The 24,218-nt window shown below is 41.2% G+C and overlaps 1 protein-coding gene across 13 annotated transcripts in view; it reads right to left on the reverse strand.

Moving 5' to 3' along the window:
• NRXN3 (neurexin 3) overlaps positions 1–24,218 on the reverse strand; it is a 1,235,498-nt gene that overhangs the window by 396,821 nt on the left and 814,459 nt on the right. The gene's annotated exons all lie outside the window — the stretch shown is intronic.

The raw sequence follows: 24,218 nt of genomic DNA on the forward strand, positions 1-24,218 counted from the left end.
TCCCTATTCATGCAGTACAAAGTGGCAAAGCTTGCTACCTGAGGACTAAAAGGGTATGGACCAGAGCCATGCGGTCAATGGACTAGGGGGACTAGGCTAGTCCCCTAAATGTCCCGAGTAGAGTATTAAAATATTAAAGCCTGGTGCCTCTTTCCCAGAGTCCAGGAAGCTTCTGCCCAGCTTAGGGAGGGAGGTGTGATGACATTGCCCCCCGCCAGCACCCTTGCCAGCTGGCACCTCTGGTCCTAACTGTTCCCATACGAAAAAATGTCACCGCACGCCACTGGTATGGACTATTTAGTAAAGCTGAAGTAGCAACATATAGCCCTTCCTGCATGCTACTTGGATCACGTTCTCAGAGGGGGGAAATACTGGGAAGAATCTCACTATAGAATTGGCTTCACAGACTGCTTCAAAATCCTCTCGCTATCCAGAATAGCAAATAAATGGAGTGGTTAGGCTTGGTGCTACCCAGTGGGGATTCATTGCCTCCAGAAATGGATAGCAAATATCAAAGTACCTTTGAAATGCCTGTGCAATACCCACCTGTGGCTAGCCTAATCTGCTATTCCATTGCAGAGAGTTCTGCACAAAGAGGTAGCAGAGACACTGTTCCATCACCAGGAAAAAACTGTTATCCCAGCTGGAAAGAGAATCACTTCTTTGTCAAACAGATTTCACTAAGATGTACCTCTAGCAGTTCTCACCCCCCCACCCTCCCCAGTCCCCATCCACTCAAAGCTCTGGGGATCCTTTTGGGACACCCCAGAGTAGGCCTTGCCTCATTTTCATTTCTGAAGGTTGGCTATTCACAATGCATTGGTCTAAGATAGCCCCACTCACAAAGCAGCATATTCCGTTATTTATGTGTGCCTCATTAAGATTTAATGTTCCCTCTCTGCAAAATGCTCCCTGGGAGGCAAAGTCTGGTTTTCACGAAGGTCCCAATGGAATGAGAAACCTTTCGGTCTTACTTGGCAGCAGGGTGGGGTGGGGTGGATACAGTAATCTCTCCAATCAGACAGGCAATCTGGTGCTTCTGTGCAACACACTTGAGTTCCAAGAGAGAAATGGAAAGATGGGGCTAAAAATAAACCATTGAAACTCTACAAACATCACACTCCAAAGCTATTTTCCATATTACTGAAAGAGAAGGCCAGAGCACCTTAGGCAAGAAAACAGCCGCACAGTAAAGCCACTTCTTTCATTTTCCATGACAAGCACTTCCTTGTTGGACGTTTTTCTTAACCATCTGAAAATTTAACATAGAGTGTACGAAACACAAAATACAGTGGTTGCGTACTTAATTCGTTCCGGAGGTCCGTTCTTAACCTGAAACTGTTCTTAACCTGAAGCACCACTTTAGCTAATGGGACCTCCCACTGCTGCCACGCTGCCAGAGCACAATTTCTTTTCTCATCCTGAAGCAAAGTTCTTAACCCGAGGTAATATTTCTGGGTTAGCGGAGTCTGTAACCTGAAGCGTATGTAACCTGAAGTGTATGTAACCCGAGGTACCACTGTACTTTCAGGTAACAGTACCAGGGAAATGTTTTATTATATTTCTGAAAATATAAGGGCTTTATATTCACCAGGGCAATTTACAACAGCACAAAAATTATAAAATCTTATAAAGTATCTACCACCATAATAAAACAACCATTTTAAACTCTGCTCAGTTAAAACTCAGGCATAATTTCCAGATTAACCAGGACTAAGTAGCAACAAATATGGAATATGAACAACTGCAGTTTGGATTTGCTTTAACATGCCAACTGGGACTCCTGGCTACAGCTTGTGGTTAGTATGGAGAGAGCTCAACTGCGAGTAACAGTTGACACACTAAGCCAAACTTCGGCTTATTTTAGTATAGTGCTGCAGTAAAAAGGATCAAAGATACTGCAAGCTCCTCTCTGGGAACCTGTACATTCATGCAGTCTCAGTAAGCCACAGGTTGGGTTAGTGTGCCATGCAAGACATTTCTTTAAACTCTTTTAAACCACACCTTGTGCAAACTTTAATTTAGGCACACGTCCAAGTTATATGACTGGGATGTATCTTTCATAATACTGGTCAGAAGAATCTTTGCATTTCTTTGAGCACATTTTTTGATACAGGACTGCCTTGCTCATCTAATGGCTTTCTCTGCTTTCCATTCTTAACTCACCTGCTAAACACAAAGTGGTGGTGAGGTGGAATCAGCTGGGGAAAACAACAACATCTGGAATAGTTGGTTGCATCAAAACCTACGAGGATTGTATCATTTGACATGTTCTTTGTCACATCTGAACTTATTCATACTCATTGTGTAGAGAAGAGGTATGGAATCTTTTTTAGACTGTGGAGTGTCTCGGAGGGTGACATTTGACCCCTCGGGCTGAGGTTCCACACCACTGGCGCAGATCTAGTAAGGCCTATTCCATGGGTAGGCAAACTAAGGCCCGGGGGCCAGATCCAGCCCAATTGCCTTCTCAATGGTCTGGGAATCAGCGTGTTTTTACATCAGTAGAATGTGTCCTTTTACTTAAAATGCACCTCTGGGTTATTTGTGGGGCATAGGAATTCGTTCATTATTTTTTTCCAGAATATAGTCCAACCCCCCACAAGGCCTGAGGGACAGTGGACCGGCCTCCTGCTGAAAATGTTTGTTGACCTCTGGCTATTCTAAGCCCCCTTTTAAATGTTCCCTTACTAGTGCAGCTGCTGACTATCCTGTGGTTGCTCCGGAGACAATCAGAGAACATATTTATACTGTACCTCACTTTTATACCTGAGTTGCTTTTATACCTTTTTATATCTCTGGTTGCTGTGACGATGTGGCCAACAACCATGCAGTCAACACCTCCCAGAGGGCTCTTGCTTGCATGGCTGCTAACTATACTGTCACAGCAACTCATGGAGGCAGAATTCTTTAGACATTTTGTGATTAGTATGGGAGTCACTATAGGTCATACTGCAAATGCGCTGGTAAGACAGCATCATTGTAAGCCTTGAGAGGGCATTACCTAGAAATATTTTATAAGAAGGAAACATCAAAAAAGGGGCTGAACTTCCCACTATTACAGGTTGCCTACATCTATCCTCTACCCTACACATTGTTCTGGGGGTTCTCTGGACCCCCCAATTAAATTTCAGGGGGTGCACAGTGGAAGGAGGGGGGATAGCCCTGCCCAGGCCTTCCCCTGACAGGTACACATTTGTTGAATCTCACCTGCCTAGTCACAGTCTTCCACACTGTGCTATCTGTATTGAAATTGCAGCAATTATTTCCAAATGTGTATCTACACATGAAAATCAGCATATGTATTTTCCCCCCAATGCAAATCTGTGTCCTCTTCTGTCCTCTTTCTTGGCAATGCACAAGTAGCTACCTTACCCTGGAGGGATATTTTCACTCACATTTTTTTTTTTTGTAAGCAGCTACTCCCCCACAGATGAACAACGGATGGTTCATTGAACTGTGAGGAGAAAAATACACAACTTTAAAATGTGTAAAGCTCTGCAGCCATTTCTGGAGACTTTGGAATATCTTTTTTGCCGTTGTGATGGGCACAGCTCATCTCTGCCCATAGTAAATGAAAGCTGACTCCAGCAGCTGAGGCCAGGGCTCTGTCAATGCAACAGAGCAGAAAACACTACACACACACAGAGAGAGAGAGAGAGAGCCGCTGAAAACAGTGGTGCATTGTTAGTAAATAAAAAAGCTTTTCGTGAACACCGTTCTCATTGGCGGTTTGTTCCAAAGCACCCTCTACAGCCCTACTGGGGAACATTACTGTGTTTCACTCACTCTTCATTTTGACATCTTATGCTCAATACTTAATATATACTGAGATAACTTCCATCGCATTCCAGATGGTTAGCCAAGAGGGGGAGGGGAGCAAGACTGTGCACACCGAACCCATAGTTAGGTGAGCCCAGTTATTAAGAATGAATTAATAGGCTGTAATGATATTAGGGGGTGCAGTTCATTTATTTTCAGTTAATCTCTAATTAGTGAGCAAGTAAAATTTTATGTACAGTTCCATTGCCACGCACAGAATAAAGGACCTCCTCATGTTTAATCTAGTTTTTTATGTACATTAAAATGTGTTAGAACTAAGGGTCACAATTTAAGATATTATCAACATTCACAGTGCATTTTCTTTTGCTGTTGCTGCTAAAGTCTGAGACTGAAGATAGTAGTTTTTAAGGAGAGCTGAAAGTGACAGGAAAGAACCAATGTTGTCTAGTGTACACACATTTTTTTTGTAGCATTATGGTCTCAGGTAAAACAGGTTTGCAGGTTTCTGAAGCACTGCAATACCTGTAAAAACTGTTTGGCCTAGGGATCATCTGGTCTCCCTCATCCTATTTTAGTATAGTTCTGGGAGTTCACTCTATCCCACATTCTTCTTCATCTGTCTTCTGGTTTAATTTTGAGAGTTTCTAAAATTGGTTTTTGTATTGGAGCACCACTGTTTTTTAGTTCATGTCCTTTCTCTTTTAGATCAGGGATGTGCATACAAGGATAGCTCAAATCACAACAATGGCAGTGAATGGCATCATTGTGGTTCTTTTATACCACATTCCGCTCTCTGAAATATTAGCTATGTATTAAACCTTCCAATTATTTCCATGTACTTGTCTGCCTTGTTGAAGTCCCAAAATTGTTATTCCACATGGTATTTCAGAATCTCCCACAAATGCCTATTCAAAACAAGAACAGGCATAATTCTGCCTCCTAATTTGGAACCAAGCAAGTAGCTTTGTACTATTTTTAAAAATTACATGGAGGAACATATCCTTCATCTTATTTAAACACATTTTAACAACTGTTACAGGAGTTTTGGGATACAGAGAAGAACAGAGCTTGTTACCATGCCTTATTCAGAATCCAGAGCAAAGCCATTGTCCAATCTTAGTCATAAGAAAGAGAGAAAGAAACATCTTTCCAATCTGTGAAACAGCTTAACTACATCTATTCTCTCTTCCCTCCCCACACCTCCCAAGAATGACAATAATTGTTCGGAAGCTTGCTGCTCTATTTGGGATCCCCATCTGCGACTTCAAATACACAGTTTTAGTTCTTGGAATGAAATTCATGGATATTCATAACATACTTATAAAAATCTATTGTGTGCATCCAACCAGAGATTCCATATGCTTTGCTCCTGACTATGCCATCAGTTATGTACCTGGTCATCAGAGAGAATATTTAAAGCTGCCAAATGCATTATGAATCCACCCGTTCTTTGAAGAAGTAATAGTAAATAATGACTATTGCAAAGAGCCAAAGATTCCAAGTTTTATTCCTGTCTTATTGCAATGTTTGAAGTAAGTTTCTTTTTTTTAAAAAAAAACACAACTTCTAAAAACTTTTTGAAGCTGACTTGAAAATGAGATCAGCACCATGGAGAGTTACCTAGACAAAGAGGACTATGGGACAGAACAAAGTAAGTCTGAGCTGCAGTCCTAGTCACACAATATTTAGCAAAGCTAAATATTAATTGATGTAAATGTTAGGTGGTCTTAAATAGTCTTTCAAAGGGAGAATTTTAGTATCTACATGTTTCATTAAGATTCTAAAATATAGCCCTCTTTATCTGAATACATTTCTAGCACTGAACCTCTCTAGTGCTCTCAAAAGCACATTTACTTGAAATACATCTTGCCTACTTAAATTAGCTGGACTTTTTAATTGGTTTATATTAGTGTTAGAATTGTTTAAAAATATTATAATAATAATATTTATACCACACCCATCTGGCTGGGTTTCCTCAGCCAGTCTGGGTGGCTTACAGCACATATAAAAACATAGTAAAATGTCAAACACTAAAAACTTCCAATTGACTGTATGCTACCTTCACTCCCTCCCTGGCAGAAAGTCACTTATTATACAAATACAAAATTTAAACAACTGTAATGGTAATGTAGGTGTTTTTACATGGCTCTTGCTGAGAGATGGGAAACCTGTGGTTCTCCAGGTGTTGCTGGACTACAACTCCCAGAGGCCATGGCTGCTGATAGAGTAAATGGGAGTTATAGTCCCACAACATCTGCAAACACATGTTCCTAATTCCTGCTCTAAATGTTCCCTGTGCTTCTATTTGAAATATTATACCATGTAGCATTCTTCCTATTTAATTTCATGTGTGTGCCATGCTATACAAGTCCTGTTCTTTCATTATTTTTTTATACCATGCACCATATTTGTTCCCACCTTCTAAACCAGTTCCAATTTATCTGTATCCGTTTAAAAATGTGGTGCCCAGAATGCAACTCTGTACTCCAGATGAGGTCTTACTAGTGTAGCGTAGAGTGGAACTGATACTTCTCATGACTTAGAAACTATGCCTCTATTAATGCAGCATAAAATCATATTAACCTTTTCTTGCAGATTCATTACACTGCAGACTCATGTTCAGTTTGTGACGGACTCCAATCTCAAAATCCATTTTTACATATACTGCACTAAGCATACAGCAGTGCATTTGATTTTTTAAAAACCTAAATTTGCATTAGTCTCTGTTGAACTACATTTTGTTAGTTTCAGACCAATTTTCTATTGTATTAATATCCTTCTGAATTCCCCTCTTCTGAAGGGTTAGCTACCTTCTCCCTGTGGCTTTTCTTTCATGCACCTTACACATGAAGGTATGTCAGGAATTGGTTAGAGATTTCATTTTTGGCAGAGTTAGTCTCCCACAAGATGTCAGAATAGTTGAAGCCCCCCATTGCTACATTTCCCCCCTTCCTTGAGACATACATAATTTCTTTCAGAAAAGCATAGTCCACATACTCTTCTTACCCATGGGGCTACTGTGTTCACTGTCTTGAATTTCTGTGCAGTGTCCACATTTTTGGCCTATAATGCTGCTTTAAAAAGTTAAATTATTCAGTTGCTACATTCCAATCATGGCAGTCATTCCGCCATGTTTCCATTAGTAATACCTACTGAGACATATTTACCTTTCTGGACTAGAGTTTCAAACTCATTTTCTTTATTTCACATACTCAGTGAAGTAGTACATAAGTCAATGATATTATGTTCCAATGTCTCTATTGATGTTTTGTAGGTATGCTAGGCATTATCTTTGTTCTCAAAAGCACACCATTCAACACTAGCACATTTTCCCCTTTCCAAATATACTGTGCTCCATTCACTCTTGCAATCAGAGCATATTCAATGGTTGAACTTTTTGGTGAAACAAGTGATGGTCAGTTTAAAAATCAACTTAAACAACACCACTCGAGTTCAATGCTGGTCAAACCTGCTGGGAGTACAGCCCCATAAAACATACATTGCAAAACACCGTTCCTACATTTTCCCTCTGAAACTATGCCTCAGTCCTGAACTTGTGGAGAAAACCCATAAGCGAACTTATTTTCAGATGGATGGGACAATCAGTTTGGTGTGCAGTACAGTGGTACCTCGGATTAAGTACTTAATTCATTCCAGAGGTCTGTACTTAACCTGAAACTGTTCTTAACCTGAAGCACCACTTTAGCTAATGGGGCCTCCTGCTGCTGCCATGCCGCTGGAGCACGATTTCTGTTCTCATCCTGAAGCAAAGTTCTTAACCTGAAGCACTATTTCTGGGTTAGCGGAGTCTGTAACCTGAAGCGTATGTAACCTGAAGCGTATGTAACCCGAGGTACCACTGTACATGCATCTCACCGTGGGGGAGATTCATAGGTCATCACTTTGAGTTATCATGAGTTATCACTTTGTTCGTCATGCTGGAAACATGAAAATAGGAAGGGTGACTCAACCACACTTCCCTTCTCTCCAAAAGTGACCCTCTCTGTATATGGCCTTCTATGCTGAGAATAGCTGTATCAAGGAAATGGTTGATGTACACTGGTCATCTGTCTAAGTTCTCATGATTTAATACAGGGGTGGGGAGACTCAGGCTTGGGGGCCAAATACATCCCTCGGGGCATCTCTATCTGGCTCTTGGGACTCACCCAGGGCCACATCTTTTCTCCCCAGGCAATACCCCTTTCCCCATGCCCTCCTTGAGTGTATTTGCCCGGCTGGAATGTGTCTTTGAATTATGATAATGCCTCTTATTTGTCTGTCTGGAGGATGTGTGGATGTATGTCAAAACTAACCTACTATACAAAGGTGAAATTCAACTACATGTATTGCTTTGCTCACTGTTATCTCTGGTGCCATCCAAGTGTCCCTACGAAGCCTGCCCAGATGGGAATGCAGTCCTTGGTCTGGAAAAGGTCCCCCTCTCCGATTTAATGGCACCAAATAGAATAAATACATAATTAAAATCACAGCAGATTTTTTTAAATGATTGCCAAAACATTTAGAGTTGGATGTGAAACAACACTAGTTCTCGTGGACATGGAATTCAAGTCTGTGCTGCATTTTCAGCTGAGATTATATGGACTCTCTGACAATTGCAGTCCCAGGAAATTGGAAGTAAATTGAGATGATTGTCTTTTATCGGAGCAGCTTGATGGAATTATTAAAAATGCAAGCAAGCTTTCAGATATGCATAACCCTTCTTTAAGGTTATGAGGAAGGTGATGAGCTATGCTGAGTACATTAGTATTTCAAATATCACTATTAAGCACACAGGGGATGTGAGTTCAGGAGAAACCTAGAGGAAGACATAATTAAGAACTGTGCATTTAATATTTGATTATTTGGATGTTAACTGAATGATCAGGGTAAGCTACCACATTTAGAACAGGGATGGGAAACTTCTGTCTCTCCAGATATTTTTGGATTCCCATTATCCATGACCATTGGCCAAACTGGCTGAGTGATGGAGTCCAACACCATCTAGAGACCAAGAGGTTCCTCATCCAAGATTTAGCAGGAAGTAACTTTGGCCAGTCAAACTGAAACATTTTGCTCCAGTCAAAGTGAAGCACTTGGTATCAGTGGGAGAGATTGAAGCAGATACTTAACTCACCCTTTTGGACCCAATGGCATTCAAAAGTACTTAACATTTGGAATTGGATCATGACTTTTCTTTATTTAAAAATATATGCCACTGGATAGAGGGGAACCCTTACTTTCACTAATTTATAAAAATCTGGCAAGGACCATGAGTTGCTTGCTACTGGGATGAAGTCATATGCAAACATCAGATGGTATGTTATTAGATGATAGGGTGTATCTTACAGCAGGGATGGCAACCTGATCACATGCCAGCAATGGTCGAGGCCAGAGGCCAAAGTAGCTGCAGCAACAAGTGTAAATTTTACATGTGTACATTAGCCTGATTTCTACACACACACACACACACCTCTGTGCACCATTAAGAAAAGCAAGTGGCACTACCAGAGTTCAAGGACACATGACCCTCACGGTCCCTTTCAACTCTACAATTCTATGATGATTCAATGACGATTTCAGCCAGGTAAAAGACAAACAGGGTGTGAAGCAGTGAAAGGTTGCAACCGGGGGACAATTCTGATAGCCAGAGAGAGAGGCCTGGAGGGCTGAATTTGGCCCTTGGACCTGAGTCTCCCTGCCCCTGTCTCACAGCCAGGCACAATTCAAGTGTAGATGCATATTTTTAACTTGGGTGTCAGGTATCTTAAGGGCTGTCCTCTCTCATTTCAGCCAGCCTGAACTTTACAATCATCACCTGATTCCCTCCTCATGATCCCCCTGCCTCTTGAGGGTAGGTGGGCAGAGACTGGGAACTGGCATCCAGTGTGTGGAATACTCTCTCTTGAGAGGCTCACCTAGTTCTGTACCTGATGATGGCTACCTGACACAATCAACAGCCTTCCTCCGGACTGTTTTTCTATGTTGTTAACATCACCAAAATCCTCTGTACACATAAGAATGTGTCCAAATAATTATCTTAATGAGAAAACCTGGTGATGTATGCCATATGTGAATATAGTCCTAAAACCCTATTCTTTTAAGTCAAATTGCTTGTATGACATAGAAGAGGTGATCCATAAAGCAATTTATTTCTCTCTCCTTTGTGCCAATCCATGCTAATTCAGATAATGTTCGCTGATGATTTGCTGCACTGAATTATTGAAATAAATCCATACGTATCGAGCTAATTGATTAGCTCTCCACATCTAAGGTAAAGCCAGCATTAATCACATTGAGTTGGACAGCTTTTCCGTCTAAATACCAGCTGATAAGGGAGTCAAGAGAATAATAATTTGGAGCTCACCTGAAGTGTTGGCAATGTGGGGTGCCAGGTTCCAGGTGGGCTGGTAACAGAAAGCAGCCTCAAATTGTTTCAGCTTAAGGCAGTCAACACTATGAAATGCCTGGCCTTAATTCCACACAGCACATGAAGAACAGACACTACCATCTTAAATGACTGAACCCTGTCCTCTCTCCAATGTGCTCGGGAGTATATTGTCTATCATGGGTGGGGAACATTGTTGGGCTGAGGGTCACATTTCCCCAGGGAAAAGCTGGTGGGGTCTGTATTCCTGTAGTGGAGAGGATCAGGCACCAAAGTGGGTGAGGCTGGACTCATATACAACCACTCACACTTCTTTCAGTGGAAGGAGCTGCAGTTGCCCATTTTGTACAACACCAAAGGCCTTTCCCCCTGCCAGCAGAACATCTGGTGCTCAGGTAAGGCCCCAGAGGATCTGCTGAAATGGGCTGTGGGCCACACCTGCCCCGTGGGCTGAGCATTCCCTACCTGTGATGTATACGTTGTTCTTCACTTTGCCTCCCTCATAGTGACTGGCTCAACGTTACCACAAGAAGCTTTCTGTCCAAGAGCATATCTGAACCTGTCTTCCTGGTCTAATTCCACTATTCTGTTAATTCCCTGCTTTTGCTCTCCTCTTGGATGAAAGGTTGGGCTCAGTCTGCCTTCATTGTTGCTTTTCTTTCTGGACTGCTTCTCAAACAACAAAGTGTTTTGTTCTCTGAATTTGTTACTGTCTTTCTTGATATTCTCTTCCATGCTTGCTGTGATTAGTAAGAAACTGGCTTCTGCTATTTCATGAACCAGCATCCGGCATGATCATGATGGCCTCCTCTCCCCCTTTCTCTAGTGGCTCTTCAGATTCAACAAGAAGATGGTTCAAGTGCTATTTGGAAAGTGGGAGAGAAAGGCTGTGACATCTAAAAACTGTTCCAGATCATTGCTGAATTAATCCAAGGCAAATGACACTGAATAATCACTTCCTTACAGGGTTGAACAAACTCATCTCTGAAATGTGATCAAGTTGATTCAGTATTAAATAGTGACTCCTGAGCACTATGACATTTTTCATTTCCCATTCACTCAAAAATATGCTGATATTTCCTTTTCATAGATCTGTTTACACAAATTGGCACAACTCCATTGCACATCAAGTCAAAGATCTTGGCCAGAGTATCTTTCCTACATGGCAAACTGTTATTTCACCCACAGTATGGTCCAAAATATAGCACAGCTCTTCTTTATTTTTATTTTTTATTTTAAGAAACCATATGAGCTCTTGTGGAGGTTATTGACACTTGTTACTTAGCTACCCCAATTTAGTAATAGGGAAAACCATTTTAAAAATTCTACAATTAAAAAAAACAAACCCAAATCCTAATATTACTGGATTTGAAAACACAACAGAAAACAGGTTGAAGAGCATCTTGCATTCCCAAAATCAGTTAGTTAAAAAAACATATTGCTATAACGTTCTATTGATAAATAATAATGATTTGCTTTTCTTGGTTCTTTAAACTTAGTATCTGAATGAAAAGAAATCTATGAATAAATCCATACCCAGTTACTTTTAAGCATTCCTAATTTATTTATTTTTTACAACATCTTATGTCTTAGACTGTGTAAGATGTTTACAGAAGCCTGCACTGGCACCAATAAAAGCTTCCCTCCTGATGCAAATAGAAGGTGAAGAGTGATTTTTGTGAGGACTGTGGCAGAGTGGGAAGGGTTAAACTCACCCTCCACACCCCTGCAGTCCCAATACTACTCAGGCTCCCCCATAGCTGCAATTTATATAACAAAAATGTGCATGTTGCATTCACACAATTAACACCATGTCTCATCTGGCCCCTTAAAACATGGAGGCTAGTTTATTTAATGATGTGCCTTCCAAGACATTACAACATTTTACCCATATCTTCTCCCTCTTCAACATCGTTTCCAAAAGTTAGCTCCAATTTTGATCTGCTTTTGGTTAGGGGGACAGCAGTTTTCTAAACGAGAGATTTTACAGATGTTCTGTACATTAACAAACGGCTACTGAAACAACCCTCTGTAATTTCTGCAGCACTAATTCGATTTACTTGTTATCCCTGTTTCTGTTGCTGGCTTTACAGCATCCAGTGTGCACATTTAATCCAGCAAGTAAACTAGATTGTCTTAAATGTTTTAAATTTGTTCCAGATTGCATCTAACATCCAATCGCTACATAACTGCTGCAAATATAAAACATTTACCAGCAACAGCAACATCCAGTTTTTGCACATGAAGAGTATTTTTTTTTTTTTTTTGCACAGAACAGCTCCTGAATAGCAACAAGAGCCTATGCTGTGATTTCACACTTCATAGGCAAACCATTGGTCAAACTAAGTTACAATGCAACCTGTCACCCAAAAGACTGTGAGAGCCCTTCACAAACAGCTGCAACATGCATTTCTCATTGAATCACTCATGCTCGCCTCTGCCATGGTCCCTAACACTTGCAAAGAGTACAAATGGACTCTTAACTTCTTTGAATTCCCTGAACTTCTGAATCCATAGTCCATCATCATCATTATTTGCAAATCTATAGTATGTTAAATAAAGAAAATCAGAATTATGGCCAGGCCTCAACGTGTCTCTTAGAATAACACTGGCCTTCAGCTGGTGGATGAAAGTCTAACCTATGGTGGGTCGCAACAGAAGCACTACCACCCCAGATATAGGGTATTTCTTTTATATATGGTAAAGAAATGGGCCCCTAAATGCATGCTTAAAGATTGGTCTCAGGTCAGGAAAGGTAGACAACTGCATGAAAAATCTTCCCCACGTGTTACAGATTTTCTCTGGTTTGATTTCCCAGCCAGATGACCTTATGCTACGTCATCACAGGCTGATTCACAAGGAGCTACTCCAGACAACCTGTTTACTGAGCATTCAACCCGTTTTGCTTCACAAAGCATACACACAGATTAGACTACACCCAGTCCTTACTGAGTATATTTTCTGATTTTCTGGTTTGCAGTGTGGTATATGACAACAAAAATTCATCCTGATTTGCTTGTGCAATGATTATACATCTTTCCATCGATCCTTAATTCATCACGCACTTCACAGTGCATTTCTCTGTCACTTCCCTAACTGCAAAAATTCAAAAATTATTTCTTTTTAAGTATTTGTTGTGCCAGGGTGACAAGAGTGCTTTAATCTACTTTAATTGCATGAACCTAGATTTCTGAAGTGCGCTTTAAAATCCCTCTTGCAAAACAAAGACAGCCCAAAGGCACCCAGAGTTCTTCTTGAGTTACAGAAGCCATTTACATGGTAGGTAAGGCAAGTAAGTTGCAGGCAGGTAGGTAGAGGTAAATGACTCTCAGAAACTCTGATGTGTTCTCAGAGCCACCCACATGGTTGAGGAAGCTAGAGATTAGCATTCCAGGCATTTACTCCATTAATTACGATCTCTTTCCAAATTGGCTGTCTCTGAAAGCTGGGGAGAAGCAGAAATGCCAAACTCTTTTCACACATAATTGACATTCACGTTATGACACATTATTGACATGACAAAATCTTTCCTCAGTCAAGCCCCTAGTGTTCTGCCTGACTGTGGCCAATAACAGAAGCTGCAATAGTGATGTACAACAGCACATGGTGATTAATGGAAATGCCATTTTTTTTTGTTTGCTTGGAGCTTCTGGCAGTTTTTGACATTCTAATGATGACTTCACACCTTCAGTTTAAGCAACAGCTAAATACATTTTCTCTCAGCTTGGCTCTCAGCTGAGGAATATTCCCCTGAGGTAGCAGAAAGATACAACCACTATGTGTTTCTGGTTTATCATGTGACATTCTTTGGGGCAAAGGGAAGAGACACGGGCTACACACCATACATTTTAGGCATGTGGCATCCCCCCAATACTCCTGGGAACTGTAGTTTACTCCTCACAGAGCTGTAATTCCCATCATGCTTAACAGACTATGACTCCCATGATTCTTTGGGGGAGGCCATGTGCTTTAAATGTATAGTGTTTCCTCCTGTCACCTATGTTTTGCACAAATGCATTTTTTTAAAAAAAAAATCACTGGGATATACCATTAGCATCCCACGACTTTAGAAAAAGAATTAGAATCCACTATATATATATATATATATATATATATATATATATATCCTCTAGCCGCAGGAAAGAAATCTTACATGATCAGTTTTATCTATGATAAAAAGTCCCTAGAATGAATTGAATCTCTTATTTGCACATTCAAAGGGTTGAACTGGAGATTGAAGTGAGATACAAGGAAATGCGGGGGCTTTCAGCTTACCTGCCTCTCAGCACAGGATAAGCAAACAAGTAAGAATTAACAGACTGCTTTCTCTAGTGTGTGAAGTTCTAGTCCTTTGAAGGAACATGGTGACTTGCAAATGACCTTAAATGGCCAGCAAGGATGGGTGTGTGTGAAACACCTTAGAATCTCTATTAAGTAAAGTTAGCAAATGCTGAATTTGCTGGATCTTCCTTGAGCTGTAGATTTATCCTCAATGCATTTAAGCCATAATGCAAAAGGACTTGGGAGACAACCCCCATCAATATACACCGCCCCTCCTCATTTTGCAACTGAACTAATATCTCAGTTTTGCACAACCTACTCCCATGGCCTGTAACATGTAGATATCAACACATACCTCCCTTCCCAAGGGTTTTGACTCACAAGGCTTAATTATTACTTTGAATTTCTCAGAGAAGGGAAATTCTCTGTGCAAATTATTGCCAGCACAGATTTCTCTGTGCAAGCAGGACCCAGAATTCAGCACATTCACAGTGCATGACTTTGACAACAGCAGGGGTTTGGCCAGTCCTTTTACCCTGCTGGTCCCTTGTTCCTTCCTCCCCTTCTCCCAGTCTCATCCAACTAGCCACCACCCCATTTCCATATGTGCACTGGTGATCTCTCTGAGGTGCCAGGTGAAGGATTGCATGCATAGCCCAGATTGGTCCTTGCAGGATAGGATAGGAACCCAATTGTCCTCCCCACCCTGTCTCGTGCACTTAAATGTCTCCTGCCCAGGGAATGATGGCTCAGTCAAGACGCCAGTGAGGAGCCAGAGTTAGAATTGGCAGCTGCTCCATGGCTCTGAGCCAGGTTGATGCTGCCCATTATGGACATGATGTGAATAGTGTTTCTCCCACTGCTTCTTAGCCCGTATCTTCTTATTCAATATATTGAGTTTTGTCTCTTCATTCTTGGTCCTTGGGCAATAACAGGGATTTACAAATACATCAGTCCTAAAGCTCCCCTCTCCCTTTATTTCACCCCTGCAGTCCTGAACTTGACAGTTTGGGAAACAAATCATCCCAAGGTGTCCTTCCTTGTAGCAGACCCCCATGATCCCATTACCAAAAATGGCTAGAACAATTACTATACACCGTGTACAAAGGAAGCACAGCAGAGAGACTTTCTAGAGGTTCAGGCACGTGAAAAACATCTGCCAATATACACATGGCAAAATCCTGGAAATGTTATTGCTCTGTGATGTCCCAGGGATATTTTTACCATCAGTATCAGGCTATACAGACACTGCATGCGCACATTCTGTTTCCACAAGGGATGTATAAATTTCGATACAATGAGCTGCATAACAGGTGCAAGGAAACCATGAAGTCTGCATTCCTGAAAATCAAAACGGGAACCGCATCTGCGGATGGCATCTTCTATGATGGGACTGAGCTGGCAAGCAACCTTGTCCATCAGATTATAATGTTCACAGAATGGTTCTAATACAGACAAGTGGACAGGAAAAGAGACACATCTTCTGTGAATGTTTTCTTTTCTGAGCATCATATTTTCTGCTCTGTACTATAAGCTGATATGCAACCCTCCCAACCAATAAAAAAATTCTTTCCACCAATGAGTAGCAGCTCCATGGTAGAGCATCTGCTTTGCATGTGGAAACTCCCATGTTCTATCCATGTTCTCTCCAGTTAGGCTCAATCCTTGGCACCTCCTGTACCTGAAACTGATGCTGTCCATCACCGTTGGCAATACTGAACTAAAGGGGCAATGGCCAGACTCAGCATAAGCCAACATCCTATGCTCCTAAAGCATTTTCAAAGACAGCATGTGGTGAGGGTGTCAAGGATGCTTGGGCTTTTGTTGCTGTTCAAGGAAGTAGCAACCAGTGCTTCTTTTCTAGAAGAAAAAAAAGGTGCCAGTACTGTGTACCGTTGAGTACCGCTAAGGAGGGGGGAGCACTGGTAGCAACCACTGCATTCCCATTATAGAAGCAAAGGACTGTTGACTACTGAACTGGGGCAAAATGTAGTGGTGTATCAGGAAGGGGGTGAAGCCTGTTACAGTTTTATAAGCATTGCAACAAACAACACACAAAGTATCTCAAGCAAATATCATGGTGGAACTACCTGCAATGGCAACTGGGTTGGGTCACTGCCAAGTAGCAGTGCATTGGCAGTTTGGTGGTAATCTGAAAGGGAGAAGTAGCAGGTAAAAGAGGTGCAGAACCCACCACCCACCCAATGTTTCTCCCAGGTTGCTGTCCCTCCCTGCCCGCTGCTCCAAAGCTGAGCTAATTTTTGGTCTTGAGTCTCAGCTGGGAGAAAAGCTGTCTGCTTCCTTCTCTGAACACGACAGTCCCAAATTGGACACTACTGACCAAGTTCAAGTAAGGTACACAGCACACTTCGAAAAGAACAAGATGATATAAACTTAAAAGAAAGAAACTTAAGTCAAGTCAGCTTAAATCAAGGATATAGGGGAAGGCATAACCTAAGCCACAGAAATAGCAGGGGGAGGGGGAGAGAAGAGATATATCACTCTGATCACATCTAAAAGGGTGGGGGCAAATCCAAGATACATTCACGATGGCAGCATCTTCCGGAGGGTTTTTGGGTTTTTTAAAGGAAGTACAAAAGTGGCTGCATCCATGAAGAGCTTGAAGTGGGGTGTACAGGGAAGGGCGTCAGAAAATTTGAAACCATGAGCTTTATAGGTTGTCTGAAAGAGTCATGTGCTTGGGAGTCAAAAATAAACCAGTCGGCACAAAAAACCCACAAGGCTGGTCTTATGCAACAGCTAAACTAACATCAAGTCAGAACACACATCTTTGGATCTAATCGAGGAGGAGCGGGACGCAGCTTCTTTGCTGAGGATGCGATAAATGTTTAGCTTTGCTGCCTTGCACAAGCTATTTTAGGAAAATGTTAGGAACAGTGGCGTTTGGCCTTCTGTATGCAAGGAAGCAAAGCAAAGAGGCAGCCTAACAGGAAACATTCCCAGATAATGTTTTAATGTATTGCTTACTTATGATGGAATAAGGGCTGGTGGTCTGGATGGGGGTTCTTGTGGTTAAGGAAGAGACATATTTCCACATATCCAACAGTCCCTTCCCATGCCCATACAAAGCATCCCCTCTGTGTTATTCCATAGATGATTTCCTTTCCCTTTGCCCTTTTGCATGATTTAGTCATTTTTCATCATTACCCCTCTCATTGGCCTATGGATGAATGAATGAATGAATGACTGTAGTATCCTAAATCTTCTCTCCAAAGCCATAATCCTGTGCCCCCAAACACAGAAACTTTGGTAAAATATTAAGAATAAGTGCATTGGTGCCAGTCTGCCATGCGCATGCAACTTACTCCAATTACAGAATATTTTGGAATTTTAAGGATAGAATTCCAGACATCTTCAATGGCTTGGGGTCAAGACTTCTCAACGCTGTATTCTAAAAAAATACATTTCATCACAGCTTGAGGCACAAACTTGACTTGCTCAGGGCTACCCAACAACAAGGCATTATAGCTGTGCTGAAATATTCTAGCTATCCTACATACAAGCCAATGCTTTAAATACTACTTCACATGGACTCTAGCCTTCAGCCCAAAGTATAAGAATAAACCAACCATTCAGCATTCTATAGCCATATACAGGTGCCCCACTTGTGGGAGTCATAAAGCCAAGGCAGAGGCTTGTAAATACCACAGGGTGCCCCCTGACCTCGGCTGACCAGCACTCTGAGCTTTACAATGTATAGGAATGTATTGACCTTAAACAGAGTTGTGTTTCCTCTGGGCAGTGTTTCCTTATATGGAGAGGGGAGTGTCAAACCATTACCAGGCATGTAACGTGAGACATTGTGAGATGACCATGCTGTTGGTGAGGACAAAGGATAATAAAAGTTACCAGGGAAGGGAGAGGTTCGAAGAAGCTGCCCCTCCATTATGAAAATACTCGCTGCCTCTCTGTGTCTTCTTTCTATACTATGCTAAGCACCATCTATGACGGCAGGACTCCGACACCCACTAAACCCAATAAATCAATGAATGCCAGAATCTAGCTAATGTTTAGGATAGGAAAGCAAAATGCAAGCTACAGAAGTATGCCAGACAATAAATACTGGGACAGGCTTATGCAAACCAGCCTGGCTGGGCTGGTTGAATACAAGCCATTACGAAACAATGGCCAGGCATCTACACATCAAAGAAAGTTCTCAGGTCTTTTCAAAACAGGGATTGCCATGGGGATGGGGATGGGTGGGAGATGGCAGGAAAAAGTCTGCCTTCTACAGGAGGTTTTGTTTTTGGTGAGAAGTGTGCTGGAAAGAAGAAGGAGAACAAAGGCCAGTCCCCCATGAACTGCTGGGCATGCCAGAACTTCATGTGAGGGCTGATGATCAATGTGAGGGCTGCTGGCTAGAGAGGCAGCAACCTGGAGACTGGGAGCCAAGACTGACTGCTGTTTTGGACCCACGTTTGCTGAAGCTATGAGAAAAGCAATGAGAGGCACTCTTGGGATATACGGTAATATTCTGCACCCCCTCCACTGTAAACACCCAGGTATAAATATGTGTTAATACTTCTTAAAGACACTAACCCCTGCTGTGCCTTGATCTTCCCAATGGAAACACAATCCTGGGTAAGTCCTGGAACCCCAGGAATCTTGTGCAGCCTCTCGCTTGGTGGAGCTTTGGGTGGCATGTAAGAATACATGCTTTCAGAAACGGCATATCATATGTCTCTTTTAAAAAGGGGGAGGGAACTCTACAACTCTACATTGCAATTCTGTATCATATTTTTAAAAGCATTTTAAGAACATTTCATGCACCAATTACTTCAAAGATTCAGCGATAGCATTAGAAGTTCAAAGCTGCAGCTTCTTGCTTTGCTTTCTCGTGTTATTTAAAGAAGCTAATGCTAAGAGAGAGGAAAATTGTGTGCAGTTTAACACTCTTCCCCTCCCAAGGTCTTCATTGAATCTCTAACTGTGCCATCATCAGGGTGACTAATTCCATTCGAAAGAGCTAAAACTAGCTATGTACCATAGTGCTGACTATGGATATATTGTCCAAATCAACATGAAAGGGGAGAGGAATGCAGGAGATGAATACTTGGAAAGAGTGAGCTTGCTGTTTCCATATATCATATGAGATGCCTTCAGGAAACATATCAGGGTTCATTTGCCATCCTTGCAATTACCTGCTACGATTAGGTGGAATCTTAATGGGCACCATTATGATCACTGTCTGTGGCAGATTGTACACTTTTAATCAATGGCATCCGAATTAAAATAAGGTTGGGGGGGACCTTGGCTGCAGGTATTAGAAGACTGGGTTTGAAACCTGTTGGAGTTATTGTCAGATAAAGATGTAGAATTTTCTGAAAATCTCAGTGTCTAGCTTTTCCATACGATTTTATCTAATTTCCATGTAACTCCTTGATCTCAATGAGAAGCAAGGGTGTTTTATTTATTTTTTGTTTACTGATTCTACTAAAAATACAAACAATTCTTGCATGTGCATTATTATACAATATTAAACACATATACAATCTAAGTTTCATAAAGTAATCAGAAAATAAACAGATATAACAAAAATGCATATAGCTGTATAAAAATACTTATGCAGTAATACTTTTAAAATTATACTGCAGAAATAAAATGCCACATGAGGCTTGACTCTTTTATATTATATGAATAATATATGTATTTTTGTATATAATTTTGCATATTTGTCAGGCTTATAGAAAAACTTGAACAAAATACAAGTGTCTTGGGAAAATATGGGTGCTCAGTGCAAGGGGTGATCTGATGTGAACATGACTCAACATTGATGGGACAATCAGTCAGTCAGTCAATCAATCAATCAATCAATTTACAGTCATAGCCTCTCTAATGTTGGAACTATCAAATTCTGTGTACAAATCCATTTAAAACCAATACCACCAAACTATGGTTTCATATCTAACTTTGGATATGCATACTAAATATGAAATCAGTGAACTGTTGAATTCTTTGGGGAAACCTGAAGTATGTGGAATTTTGTATCATTGCTACTTCTGCTAAACAAGAAGCTAGAGTGGCTCACTATAAGACAGCTCCTTTCGCAGAGGAAGAGAGCAGCGGGTGCTGCTCCACCTCTAATCCATCATCTTAAATATCAGCTTATAAATGCAATGAAACATAAAACAGCATCAGACCTGAAAAATTGCCATAATTCCAGTCATGCTGCAAACTAACCATTAAGTGCCATGTTCTGTGTAATTAGGGCATTACTTTATGAACGACATGCATGGCATTTATAAGCAAGACTAAGGGCTTGGCAAATCAAAGATGCCACTTCAAATGACAGTTTCAAAGAAGCCTGTTACTCCATGTACTGGTACCCCCATGCCAATGGAAACCCTGTAATGGAGAGGAAAATGATACCCCCATACCAAGGCCAGGCAAAACAGCTTCAACTTAGGCTATCTTGCTTCTCAGTTCCAACGTATACTCTCTTCTGAAAGCTCCCAATTTTTAAATTAGCTTTCTGATCAGGTCAGAAGAAAACGGATTAGTTTAGTAACTAAACTTTAGTTGCTGGCCCTTTTTGCAAAGTAAATCTGTTGCATTTAAATGCTTGCAGAAACACTTTCAGCAGTTTCCCTCTAGGATGAAAGAGCCAGTGGTACAACCATCAGCCCTGGAATTCTCTGCATAGCAGGAAGGGAACCGAGGTCTGTGACGAAAACATGAATGGAATAAAAGAGTGTGCATGTGGTTCACTACCAAGAATTTTGGTGTGAGGCTGGAAACGTTAATGAGCCTGATTTAACACATAATCTCCACTCAAGCATGGGAGATAATGCATGCACAGATTAGACGTGGAGATGCAGCGCTCTTCAATGTGACCCCTGTTCATACTACAATGCGTAGATAAAGACAGACATACCCTTGTGTATTGCAACAGGCATGGGAACGCACATATCTTGCCACTGTCTCAAGTTGTCTGCACATTGTTGCACCTGACCATATCTGGAACAAGACAACTTGGCACAGAATGAAAGATCAGGCTGAGAACATGGCTGTATGTTTTCTGTGAGGGCTCTGCTATTGGATGCTTAAGGACCCTGAAACATCAACCTCTCATAAGCAACACTCTGTTCTATCATTCATCCACTGGGGGCTTCTAGACAACCTGTTTATTAAGCATTCATCCTTACTTGTTTGCTGGGAGATTAGATAATGCTGGCTGTTTACTGGCCATCTAGTTTGCACTGAAAGGTGAACCAAACTAATTTGTACATTTCAAAACAATATGCAAACTGAAACACAACCATCCTTTGAAATTCTCACTTCTCCATATTTCTCCATCCAAGTGATGTGTACAAAGATGCATGTACTGGGGCAAAGTGTAATAAATAAAAATGCATATATCTGTGAAAATAACATACATAAATGCATTATATTAGGGGAAATTGCTTTGCCAAAATGTCTGCATTGGGCAAAATTGCATACAGACATCTGCTTCAGGAGAAATTTGCACTAAAATGCTGATCAATTTTCATGAGGACTTTAATAATAATAGCCACAAAATTAATTAACGTGAAAATATAGAGAACGAACCTTAAGAGCAGAAAAATGAGAAATGGAGAATTAAAACTGATAGATTTGCTCATCCCAAATCCAGACACAGTTTTACCATCTCCTCAATCATTGACATAGACAAGACCTTTGACTAAAGCAGCTGTAGAGGTGGAGCCACTTTTAATGGTTATTCTTCCCTTATTGGTATCTTCCTTACATGACTGGCCCTTGCCTATGACATCACAGCCATTTCAGCCTTGCACTACCAGTAAGTACTGTATCTTCTATGCTGTATCTTCTATATGTAGGGAGGGGGCCTCATTTGCAACCAATCAGCAGGGAATAATAATAATAATAATAATAATAATAATAATATTAATATACAATAAAGAGGCTACATAATTTGTTGCATTTAAATAACAGAGATAGGAATTTTGTTCCCTTCTCTTTTGCTCATCTTAAGCAGGCCAGTGATGCCTCTGAACAAAGCCTAAGAAGATTAAGCTGTGCGAGGGTAATCTCAGCTTTCTAGTGCTGTCTTGGCCTCAGAAATGCCGCAGTCCAGCTTCCTCCCAGGGAAAATTTAAACATTTCCCTTCCAGTTTTGATGTGCTGCTCTAGTTACTTCCAAGTCTCAGGGGTTTAGCACAGCTCTTTTATTATTATTATTGCATTATAATTGGCAGAGCTTCTCAAGATTTTGCTGCTGCCTGAGGCTGCAAGGAATAGGTCCCATAACTGTAAGGAAAGCTGGCATGCCTTATTTGGGCATTCCAGACCCTTGCAGGGTTGCAAAACCAAGGCTTGGGCCGCAAACAGGGAACTGGTATGTCTGGAATGTTTTCCTGCCCACCCAAAATATATTATCCTGATTGAGTGTTAAATTATGCAGAAAATATTTCGGCAGCTCAAATATTGAGCAAGCGATAATGATGTTGTCATTTTGGCAAAGTGTGTAAATATCAATGCAGATGAATGCTGGGTTATCGCTCCTTTTTTCCAGAGATGATGAGAAAGATGAGAGAGGGCACTTTTATCTCCACAGTGCAGCTCTGTTGCTGGCAGGGGGCTTTAGCTGTTAAAAGCTTTGGCACTGTCGTGAGGCCAGAGGGCAGATTTCCCTCCCAAGACAGCTAGTGCTGTCTTACCTCGGCAGCAGGAAAGCCACTCTCCTACGCAGCTTTTCAGAGGTGCTGCAAAACAGCAAGTCTCTTCTTGTAGCAGGGGACATGGGGCAAATCCAAGCTCACTGAAATTGAAAGGGGTCAGACGCTGCACGAGACCTCACTTTGCTTCTCCCCTTGTGCGCACATCCTGTGCATAAGCAGGTGGGCAGTGTATTTTAACAATCATGTTGTTATTGTGTTGTGTACATGGCACTTTGCTGAGATCCAACATTTTTTAAGTGCAGACCTCACCCCTCAAACAATCTCACCTCAACTTACTAATGGGTTCAGTCCCTCAGAATGCCACTGTCTCCAAACAACCTCCTTAAGGAGCATCCATTCTGATCTGTTTGCATAAAGTTTGAGGGAATTTTACAACATTTGCTATTTATTCAGCATTAATTCAGACGTGTTTGTGTGGAAGTTGTATGATGTTATGTCAAGGCACTGTTATCCTACACATGGCAATTCATTTCCCAATCAATTTCCTTATTGCAAAAAAGTTTGTTGTTGTTGTTGTTGTTGTTGTTGTTGTTGTTGTTGTTGTTGTTGTTGTTGTTGTTCGGGAGTGGGTTTGTTGCCCAAGAGTGCCAAATCAATTTCAGTGCCACAGCCTGAATCTGCCAGTATGTGATTGAATCCTGTGCGAAAATAGTGACAGTCTGGAAGCACCCTCAGTCTTGGGATGCAATTCAACATGTTAATAATATACCTTGAAGAAGGACATAAACTCTGTAAAGCTATTGTCTGGATATACAGTAGTCAGCTTTGTCGCTTGCCATCTTTAGTAATAAACATTCTGAGTGGGTAGTGAGCAGACTGAGAAGTGAACATAAACACATTCCTATGCCAAAAATGCTCTACATATTGAAAAACTTGCAGTCCCACCAACAACTGCATCAGGATGGCGCAATACCAAAAGAACAATGCACTTTTCCTGAGTGTATAGATCTACCCTTAGCTGATTGTCCTTGATACTTATATGAGCCTCCATTACCATCATATTAATGACACTTCCCATTTTACAGATGGTTTGTAAAATCCACAGGAGACCAAAGGAAGCTCTGCCATTT

The sequence above is a fragment of the Podarcis cretensis genome, assembly GCF_951804945.1.
Source record: "Podarcis cretensis genome assembly, chromosome: 1".
Taxonomy (NCBI): domain Eukaryota; kingdom Metazoa; phylum Chordata; class Lepidosauria; order Squamata; family Lacertidae; genus Podarcis; species Podarcis cretensis.